This window comes from Aristolochia californica, unplaced genomic scaffold (assembly GCF_029961685.1).
Source record: "Aristolochia californica isolate CCGP_79_NKW_82.1479 unplaced genomic scaffold, dmAriCali1.0.hap1 SCAF_11, whole genome shotgun sequence".
Taxonomy (NCBI): Eukaryota; Viridiplantae; Streptophyta; class Magnoliopsida; order Piperales; family Aristolochiaceae; genus Aristolochia; species Aristolochia californica.
The window spans coordinates 28,504,052-28,513,188 of NW_027181782.1; the positions used below are offsets into that span (position 1 = coordinate 28,504,052).

Here is a 9,137-nt window from a genome sequence, read left to right on the forward strand (position 1 = left end):
GCCCTCAGAAGAGAAATCTCCAACTTTATGCAGTAGGAGGGTGAACACTTTTATGAGGCTTGGGAGAAATGGAAGGATTTGATCTGTAGGTGTCCGCATCATGGGTTTGAGAAATGGCATTCAGTGCAATACTTTTATCAAGGTCTTACACCCCCGGTTAGATCCATGGTAGATGTAACGAGTGGTGGGAGTTTGATGGGTAAGAGTGCTAGTGAGGCGTGGGACTTCTTTGAAACGTTGAGTGATCAATCTCAGCAATGGGGTTCGTCATTTAGTGTTGATAGGAGATCCCACGAAGCCAAAAGAGGGGGTCTCTACGAGGTTTGTGAAACACCCATGCTCATGGCCAAGATTGAGGGGTTGACTAGAAAAATTGATGCCCTTATGGTGTCCAAGAGTTTACCTGCTCCTAACCCATCTACTGTTTGTGCCATATGCTCTGGTTCATCTCATCCCACACAAATGTGTCCATCTAGTTCATCCTACCCGGAGCTTATTGAGGACTTGAATGCAGTCCAGAATTTTCATAGACCAAACCGGAACGATCCTTTTTCGGAAACATATAATTCGGGTCGGGCTAGGAACCCAAATTTCTCATGGTCCAAGGGCCCACAGGTTGGGGGTCCTCCAGGGTTTACTCAACCCCAAGCTCCGCGCTCACACTTCACTCAACAACCATTGATTCCACAAAAACCTTCACTTGAGGATACACTTCAATTATTCATGTAGAATACACAGTCCTCCATTGCTAAACTTGAAATGCAAGTGAGTCAGTTGGCCAGCCACATGAGTGAACAAGCACAAAATAGACTCCCGAGTCAAACCACTCCTAACCCCAAAAGCACACATGAGAGTGGGTTGAGTTCCAAACCCCATTATGAGCAAGCCAAAGCCATAACCACCCTTAGGAGTGGTCGTGATTTGAACAATGGGGTAGGGACCACTAAGTCTAAGGAGTCAAAGGATGACAATGGGGACACATCATTGAGTGAAGAACCTCCAAGTTCTCCACCAACAGCCAAGCAGATCCCTAACCAAGTCCCACTAGCTCCTTATCCGTAGAGGTTATCAGGCCCACCTAGGAAAGGAGATAGCATCCATGAAATGTTGGAACTATTCAGTAAGGTTCACATTAACATTCCACTTCTTGATGCTATTAGGCAAGTCCTTGCCTATGCCTGATTTTTGAAAGACCTTTGTACACAGAAGAGAAAACAACATGTTAACAAAAAGGTCTTTCTTACTGAGAATGTAAACTCAATTCTGAAGCACAACACTCCTCCTAAAGTTAAAGATCCTGGATGTCTCACAATTTCATGTGTCCTTGGTGAACATACCATCCAGAGAGCTCTTCTTGACTTAGGGGCAAGTGTGAATTTGCTTCTTTTCTTTGTGTACCAGCAATTAGGTTTGGGGGAATTGAAGCCTACTCCCATCACACTTCAACTAGCTGACCATTCTGTCAAGATACCACGAGGAATAGTTGAAGATGTTTTGATAAAAGTGAACAAATTTCTGTTCCCGGTTGATTTCATTGTTCTTGATACAAAACCAATAGTCAATGTGACCAACCAAATTCCTATCATCCTAGGACGTCCCTTCTTAGCCACATCTAATGCTATCATTCATTGTAAAAGTGGTGAGTTAGAGTTGTCTTTTGGAAATTTTAAGGTCTCATTGAATGTATTTAATGTCGGGCACCACCCACTTGAGTATGATGATCTTAGTCCTGCATTTAAGATAGAAACTATTATGCTTGATGACGAATCCACTCTTGAATCTTTTGAGTCTTGCATAACATTTTTAGACATGGACTATTTTGATGAGGAAACATATTTTCGAGAGGTTGATTCTTTACTCAATTCTGTACCTCTGTTGGAGGAAGCTTATGAGGTTATCACAACTGATCATCCACAGGATCTTCCTCTTGACTTGGACAAACCTCTTGAAAATTCCAAGCTAGATCTTAAGCCACTTCCTCCCACATTTAAGTATGTGTTCTTGGGGCCCATGAACTCATTACCAGTCATTATTTCCTCTGATTTGAGTACTAAGAAGGAGGAACAATTGATTGACGTTTTACAAGAACACAGAGATTCATTGGGGTGGACTCTTGATGCCTTAAAAGGGATTAGCCCCTCCATATGCATGCATCGTATTCATTTGGAGGAGGGGACTAAAGCCTCAAGTGAGATGCAACGTAGGTTAAATCCCCATATGCTGGAGGTTATGAGAGAAGAAGTCATCAGGTTGCTTGTGACAGGAATCATTTACCCTATTTTCGATACCACCTGGGTGAGTCCAATTCAAGTTGTCCCTAAGAAAGGGGGGATAACGATAATGAAAAATGAGAGTGGTGAATTGATTCCCACAAGAACTACCACCAAGTGGGCTGTCTGCATTGACTATAGAAAACTTAATTCCTCCACTAGGAAGGATCACTTCCCACTACCTTTCATTGATCAGGTACTAGAACAATTGGCCGCCATAATTTTTATTGCTTCTTAGATGGATACTCTGGCTACAATTAAATTCCCATTGCTCCAGAAGACCATGAAAATACCACATTCACGTGTCAGTTTGGCACCTATGCTTACAGACGCATGCCTTTTGGTTTATGCAATGCGCCCGCCACTTTCCAACGGTGCATGATGAGTATCTTTTCTGACATGATTGGTGACTTTTTAGAGGTCTTTATGGATGAATTTTGTGTGTTTGGCTCTAGTTTTGATACATGTCTGCACAATCTTTCACTCGTATTGTCCCGTTGCATTAAGTCCAATTTAGTCTTGAATTGGGAGAAATGCCACTTCATGGTAAAAGAAGGAATTATTTTAGGACATGTAGTGTTTGAGCGGACAAAGCCAAGGTTGACCTAATTGCCAATCTGCCACCACCTACTTCTGTGAAGGGGGTGCGTTCTTTCCTTGGCCATGCTGGGTTCTATAGGCATTTCATTAAGGACTTTAGCAAAATTTCTCGTCCTTTGACGAATTTGCTTGCTCAAGATGTTGCTTTTGCCTTGGATGATACCTGTATTCATACTTTTGAGACACTGAAGAAATGTTTGTCCACTGCACCCATTGTCCAACCCCCTACTTGGTCTTTGCCTTTTGAGTTGATGTGTGATGCCTCTGACTATGCATTGGGGGCTGTTTTGGGGCAAAAGACGGATAAAATACCCTATGTCATTCAGTATGCTAGCCGCACTCTTCATGATGCTCAATTGAATTACACTACCACTGAGAAGGAGTTGCTAGCTGTTGTGTTTGCCTTGAACAAATTCAGATCATATCTGTTAGGGTCAAAGGTTATAGTGTTCACTGATCATTCTGCTTTGAAGTACTTATTATCCATCAAGGTCACTAAACCTCGATTAATTAGATGGATCTTGCAATTGTAAGAATTTGACCTTGAGATTCGAGATAAGAAGGGTTGTGAGAATGTTGTTGCTGATCATCTATCTAGGATATGTGTAGCACCTCAGGAAGGATTCCTTCCTTTAAATGATTCCTTCCCTGATGAACAACTTCTCCAAGTAACCCAGTTGTCTTGGTTTGTTGAAATAGTCAACTATCTTGTAAATCATAATATTCCTGATTATTGGAGTAAACAAGATCGGTTGAAATTCTTTTCCCAAGTCAAACATTTTTTTTGGGATGACCCTTATTTGTTCAAGGTGTGTTCTGACCAAGTCATTAGGTGTTGTGTACATGAGCAAGACTTTGCCAACATTCTTGAATTTTGTCATTCCCACGCACGTGGTGGACATTTTGGTGCTAGAAAGACCGTGGCTAAAGTCTTACAATGTGGTTTCTATTGGCCTTCATTATTTAGAGATGCCCATGAGTTTTGTCGTGTGTGTGATAGATGCCAACGGACTGGTTGATTATCTAGGAAGAACATGATGCCTCTTAAACCCATTCTTATTGTTGAATTGTTTGATGTGTGGGGTATTGACTTCATGGGTCCTTTTCCTGTCTCGTTCGGCTATCAATACATCCTTGTTGCTGTTGAAAATGTCTCTAAATGGATTGAAGCTATTGCATGTAAGACAAATGATCACAAAGTGGTGGTAAAGTTCTTAAAAGAAAACATCTTTAATCGGTTTGGTACCCCGAGAGCGATCATCAGTGATGGGGGATCTCATTTTTGTAACAGAGCATTTGAGACCTTATTGAAGAAATATTTCATCACTCATCGCGTGTCCACTCCGTACCACCCGCAAACTTGTGGTCAAGTGGAAATCTCTAATAGGGAGATCAAAAGGATTTTGGAGAAGTTAGTTCGCTTTGATAGGAAAGATTGGTCCACTCGATTGGACGATGCTTTATGGGCCTATCGAACCGCTTATAAGACTTCTATTGGGATGTCTCTATTTTGCCTAGTGTTCGGCAAAGCATGTCATCTACCTGTTGAGCTTGAGCATAGAGCTTATTGGGCCATTAAGGCTTTGAATTTTGATTTGACTCAAGCGGGTGAGGAGAGAAAATTGCAATTGAATGAGTTGGAGGAGATACGTCATGATGCTTATGAGAATGCCAAACTGTATAAGGAGCGAACAAAGCTTTTACATGATAAATCTATTTTTGCAAGTCTTTTATTGTTGGGCAGAATGTTTTACTTTATAACTCACGATTGCATTTGTTTCCAGGGAAGCTAAGATCCAGGTGGTCCGGTCCATTTGAAGTTACACAGATGTTTTCTCATGGCGCTATTGAGATCCGCAATCACGGAGACAGGTCGGTCTTCAAAGTTAACGGTCAGAGGCTCAAACCGTATCTTGAGAATGTCCCCACACCGGAGGAGGTGATGGTGATTTTCTTGGAGGAACCTGTCATTTCATCTTGAATGCGTCAGAGTCTTGCTTACGACTATAAACTTAGCACATTGTGGGCAATCCCCATGTTTCTATCCCTTTGTACATTACAGTTTTATTTTTGGTTTATTCATTCTTATTTAGGATAACCTTTGGTGTACTCTGGTCTTGATTGATTGGAGGTCCCCTGGCGATGCCGTCCTCATCATGGACTCGGGGTACTCTCTTGCTGGCTGAGAGCATAAATGGTTCCGGTAGTCGATGACCAGACTTTTGGTCCCTAGTTTGAGAGGTCTATACTCAAACAACCATTCTGGGATTGATCAGTTCGATCTTGAAGTATTTTTTATAGTCCCTAGCCATGGATCTAGTAACTCGGCGAGTTGAAGATAAATCCAGCACTGTTTGAGGGTTTCTTATCACGTTTTTGTGAAAAGAACTCTCTTATACTTCTCCTTTCACGTTCTAATTGAAAAGGAGTTTCCTTTTCTCAATTATAGATGCACCAATTCAATCAAGAGACTGTTTTAAGGATCCAATTATGAAACCCCACTTTATTTTTCACGTCAATGAATAGGGTCTCTGAATTCATGCAACTACCGATGCTGAATGTAAAGAGGGCAGTCTCTAGCTCTTCTAAACTCATAAAAGATAGATAAAAATATCTCTTGAAGACCTCCTTCAATTCAGCAACTTGAAAATCCCTTTCTTGATGCTAAAGCTCACGCAAATCCTCCTTCCCTCACTACTGGTTTGTGGAAGAGATGGATGACTATTGCAGCATGGAAGAGAAGGCTGATTCCTTCTCCTTTTCCTTCCAAAATCTCCTCAAAGACTCCCCAATGGATGCAACAAACCCCCAAGAGAGTTCACACCCTAGAATAGAGAACCTAGAAGGAACCTAAATTACCATAGATTATGCTAATTCTGAACTTGCTTTATTTCTCCATCCTTACCCCTTAAATAGGGTAATTAATATCAACATAGGTTAGGGTTATAAAACCCAATTCTACCCCTACCTTTAAGTCTTATTACAAATCAATAAAATTCGAAATTAAAAGCAACATAAATAATAAAAGTAAAGTAGATGACTCAGTGTTATTGAGTCCATAACAGTATTGAATGAAAACCTTATGGTGAGTAACTTAAGGACTTGTGTTCAGCGCGTGATTCCTGCTGTCTTCAGTGGCCAGTCACACGGAGATTTCTTGGGGGTCTTTACTGACTTTTCGGTATTATTGTTGATGACCAAACACATATGGTCCCACCTATGGATTTAGGAGCCCTGAGGGAGCTTAACCCTTACTCTGCTAGAGTATAACTAGCTAAGCTGTTATTCTTTTTGGAAGTCGTTCTGGTGTTTTAACTTTTCCCCATTGAGGACAATGTCAGGTTTAGGTTTGGGGGGGGGGGGGGGAGGCGGGGACGACTCTTCTATGTTTTAGCAATAATTTTCTTTTGATTTCTGTTCGTGGTTTTCAAATTACTCCTCTTAGTATGTGGTTAACGTTAGTAGAGTTAAAATAAGTTGCTCAAATGTGTTTTAAAATTTTTCGTAAAACTGTGTAGAATATGCCTATTAGAAATCTGATATCATTTGTTGTGATCCATGAGAATTCAGTGGGATAACTTACTATTGCATTAGACTTGGAACTTAGTTGCAAAAGAGAACATGTAAATCTAGTGTTGATCTATGTTAGTCTGAATAGTCTTGTATGCCTGTTTGAACTCATTCCTTTTTATACCTCAGTGAAATTCCTTGTTGTAATGTATGAATGCAAATGGAAATGCTCTTGCTTGCAAAAGACAGATAACTTCAGAAACAGCCTGGGCAAACCCAGGGACATGCACCGGAATAGTCGGTTACTTAAAAATAAGTGCATGTGCAGTGAAGACGAATACAAAATGGTGGTAATACCAAAAGTATTCAGTGAAACAAAAATTACGCTAGTAATAGCAAAAGTGCGTTGGTAATAGCGTAAAATGGTTTTAAATCTAGAAGCAATGAGTTTCCTTAACTTCGATGATGAATTGTAATTTGAAAGAAGTTGCAGGTCAAGATTGAAATTGGTATATTTCTTTTGTGAGATTGTAAGACAATAGGCTTACTCTACTATTTTCTCTTAATTGTGATGTGACCAAGATTTTATTGTTATTTGTTGCCTCTTTGTTCTGTTGAAGTAATTGCTTATGGGTCACATTGGTTCAGGTGGAGTAACAATGAATGTATTTGGATTGATAATATGCTATATTTTACACAGGTTTTCAAATTGCGCAGGATCTCATATGATTTTCAGATATTTTACGATACTAAGTGTTAGTCATATGCTAATGAGGAGTAAATTTTCTTCAGTTTTCTTTTTATATTATTGATTTAGATGAATTTTGTGGGTAAATTCCATGCAAACCCTCACGAGACATAATTCGTCCACTACTGCAAAGTAGGGGTTTAACGGCTTGTTGCATGCGCTAAATGCAATCGTGCTCCCTACGAAAGTGGCATTTTGTTTTCCTAGGCTTAATTTTGGTTCGATTGTTGTTTTGCTAGGGACTAGCAAAGATTTAGGTTTGGGGGTATGATAGATGCCATATTCTGACATGAGAACTAGGTTAATTATAATAGAATAACCTTTATAATTGTGTTATAGGTGGTTATTTATCGGTTTTCAAATGAAACGTGCACTTATTGAATTAGGCATTAATCACTATCTATATTGCATATTTTTCTCTCCTGAATTATATTTCATTGTTTTTAAGGTTTATTTCTTCCTGAAATGCTTTTTATGGATTCAATTATGGAATTTCAGGAGAATGTTGGTGGAGAAGGAGATATTTACCCAAATGCCCTTAGTGAAATGGAGGTATTTTTTAGGGCAAATGGTATTAAAAGAAGGGAAAAATCGTATTAAAGGGAGGCAGTGTCGAGAGAAAAGGGGCATCGACCAAAACAGAGCACCATCGACCGAAACAGGGGAAGAACCGAGAGGAGTTTGCCACCGTCGTTCGCTGCGCCACCGTCGTCCACCACCGTCTAGCAACCGAGAACAGACCCGAGGAGAGCTCGAGAGAGTCTCCATCGCGGTGAGTTTGACAGTGCCAGTTTCTGCTCGCCAGGCCGAGAGGCGATCTGTGAGGCTTCTTCGGTGCCAATTCCGCATTCCGACCATCCTCCGGCGTCGATTACGTATTTTTGACCATTCTCGGAGCTATTCCGACTCCGACCGAGACTCGAGAGAGCCGGTTAGAGGACTTCAACTCTGTTTCATTCTTTGCCGGACGTCACCTCTGTCCATCGGCTTCTATCCTTCATCGTCGGCATCGTCTCTACCTCCGGCCACTCACTCTTGTTACTCGAAGCCATCAATTTCGGGAAATTGTAGCACCCGTGAGAACGAGTTGCTGCCCGAGCGAGAGGAAGGAGAAGGGGAGTAATTTGTCATTTCGGAATTTAAATTTTTCTATAGTTTGAACTTAGGTTTTGAATGTTTATTAAATGTGATTTGATAATTAATATTTATTAAATATTTTTTTCGGATATTTGATTAAATTAGCTAGTTAGGGTAGGATTATAATTTAGGTTGGATTTTGGTATTTTAATCCGATTTTTGTCTTTCACTCTATGTGCCCGAGAGGCTCTAGATGCAAGGATTGAGAAATCGGATCCGTGGTTACGTGGCACTCTAGAGAGGCACAAATCACCATAAAATCCAGAGTTGACGTTTCCTGTTGTGCAAGTAGTTAACCAGATGATTGCTTGATAATTTAGGATATAATTAGTGTTTAGTTCAGATTAATTCATCATATTTGGTTAGACTAGTTGACTGAAGAATACACAAAATTCAATCCTCCCTGTGGATATGACCCTCGCTTCCCGCTAAATTACATGAACGATTCGTACGCTTGCAAGGTATAAAAGCCGATGTAACTAAATTTTACATCACATGGGTGGAGTACTGTTATAATACCTCATACCACACCGCACTGGGTACTAACCCTTTTCCAGTTGTTTATGCACGTGAACCTCCGTGCCTACTTTCTTATGAATCGGGGTCTTCTCGGGTAGCGGCATTGGACCAAGTATTAGCCGACAGAGATGCAATGCTTGCTCAAGCCCGCTTTCAGTTACAACGTTCACAAGCCACAATGAAGCATACTTATGACAAAGGACATCGTCCCCTTTCCTTTGCACCTGGAGAATTTGTTTGGCTCAAACTTTAGCCATACCGCCAACTATCTCTTGCAGCCATCAAAAGCCATAAGCTCTCTCCAAAATTTTATGGGCCATTCCAGGTCCTGTACCGTATTGGCAATGTGGCGT

At 40.7% G+C, this 9,137-nt stretch overlaps 1 non-coding gene across 1 annotated transcript; it reads right to left on the bottom strand.

Moving 5' to 3' along the window:
• LOC137945087 (small nucleolar RNA R71) lies at positions 1 to 107 on the bottom strand. The gene has a single exon (XR_011110905.1). It is a non-coding gene; the product is annotated as a small nucleolar RNA R71 (small nucleolar RNA).
• Positions 108 to 9,137: the final 9,030 nt, after the last annotated feature.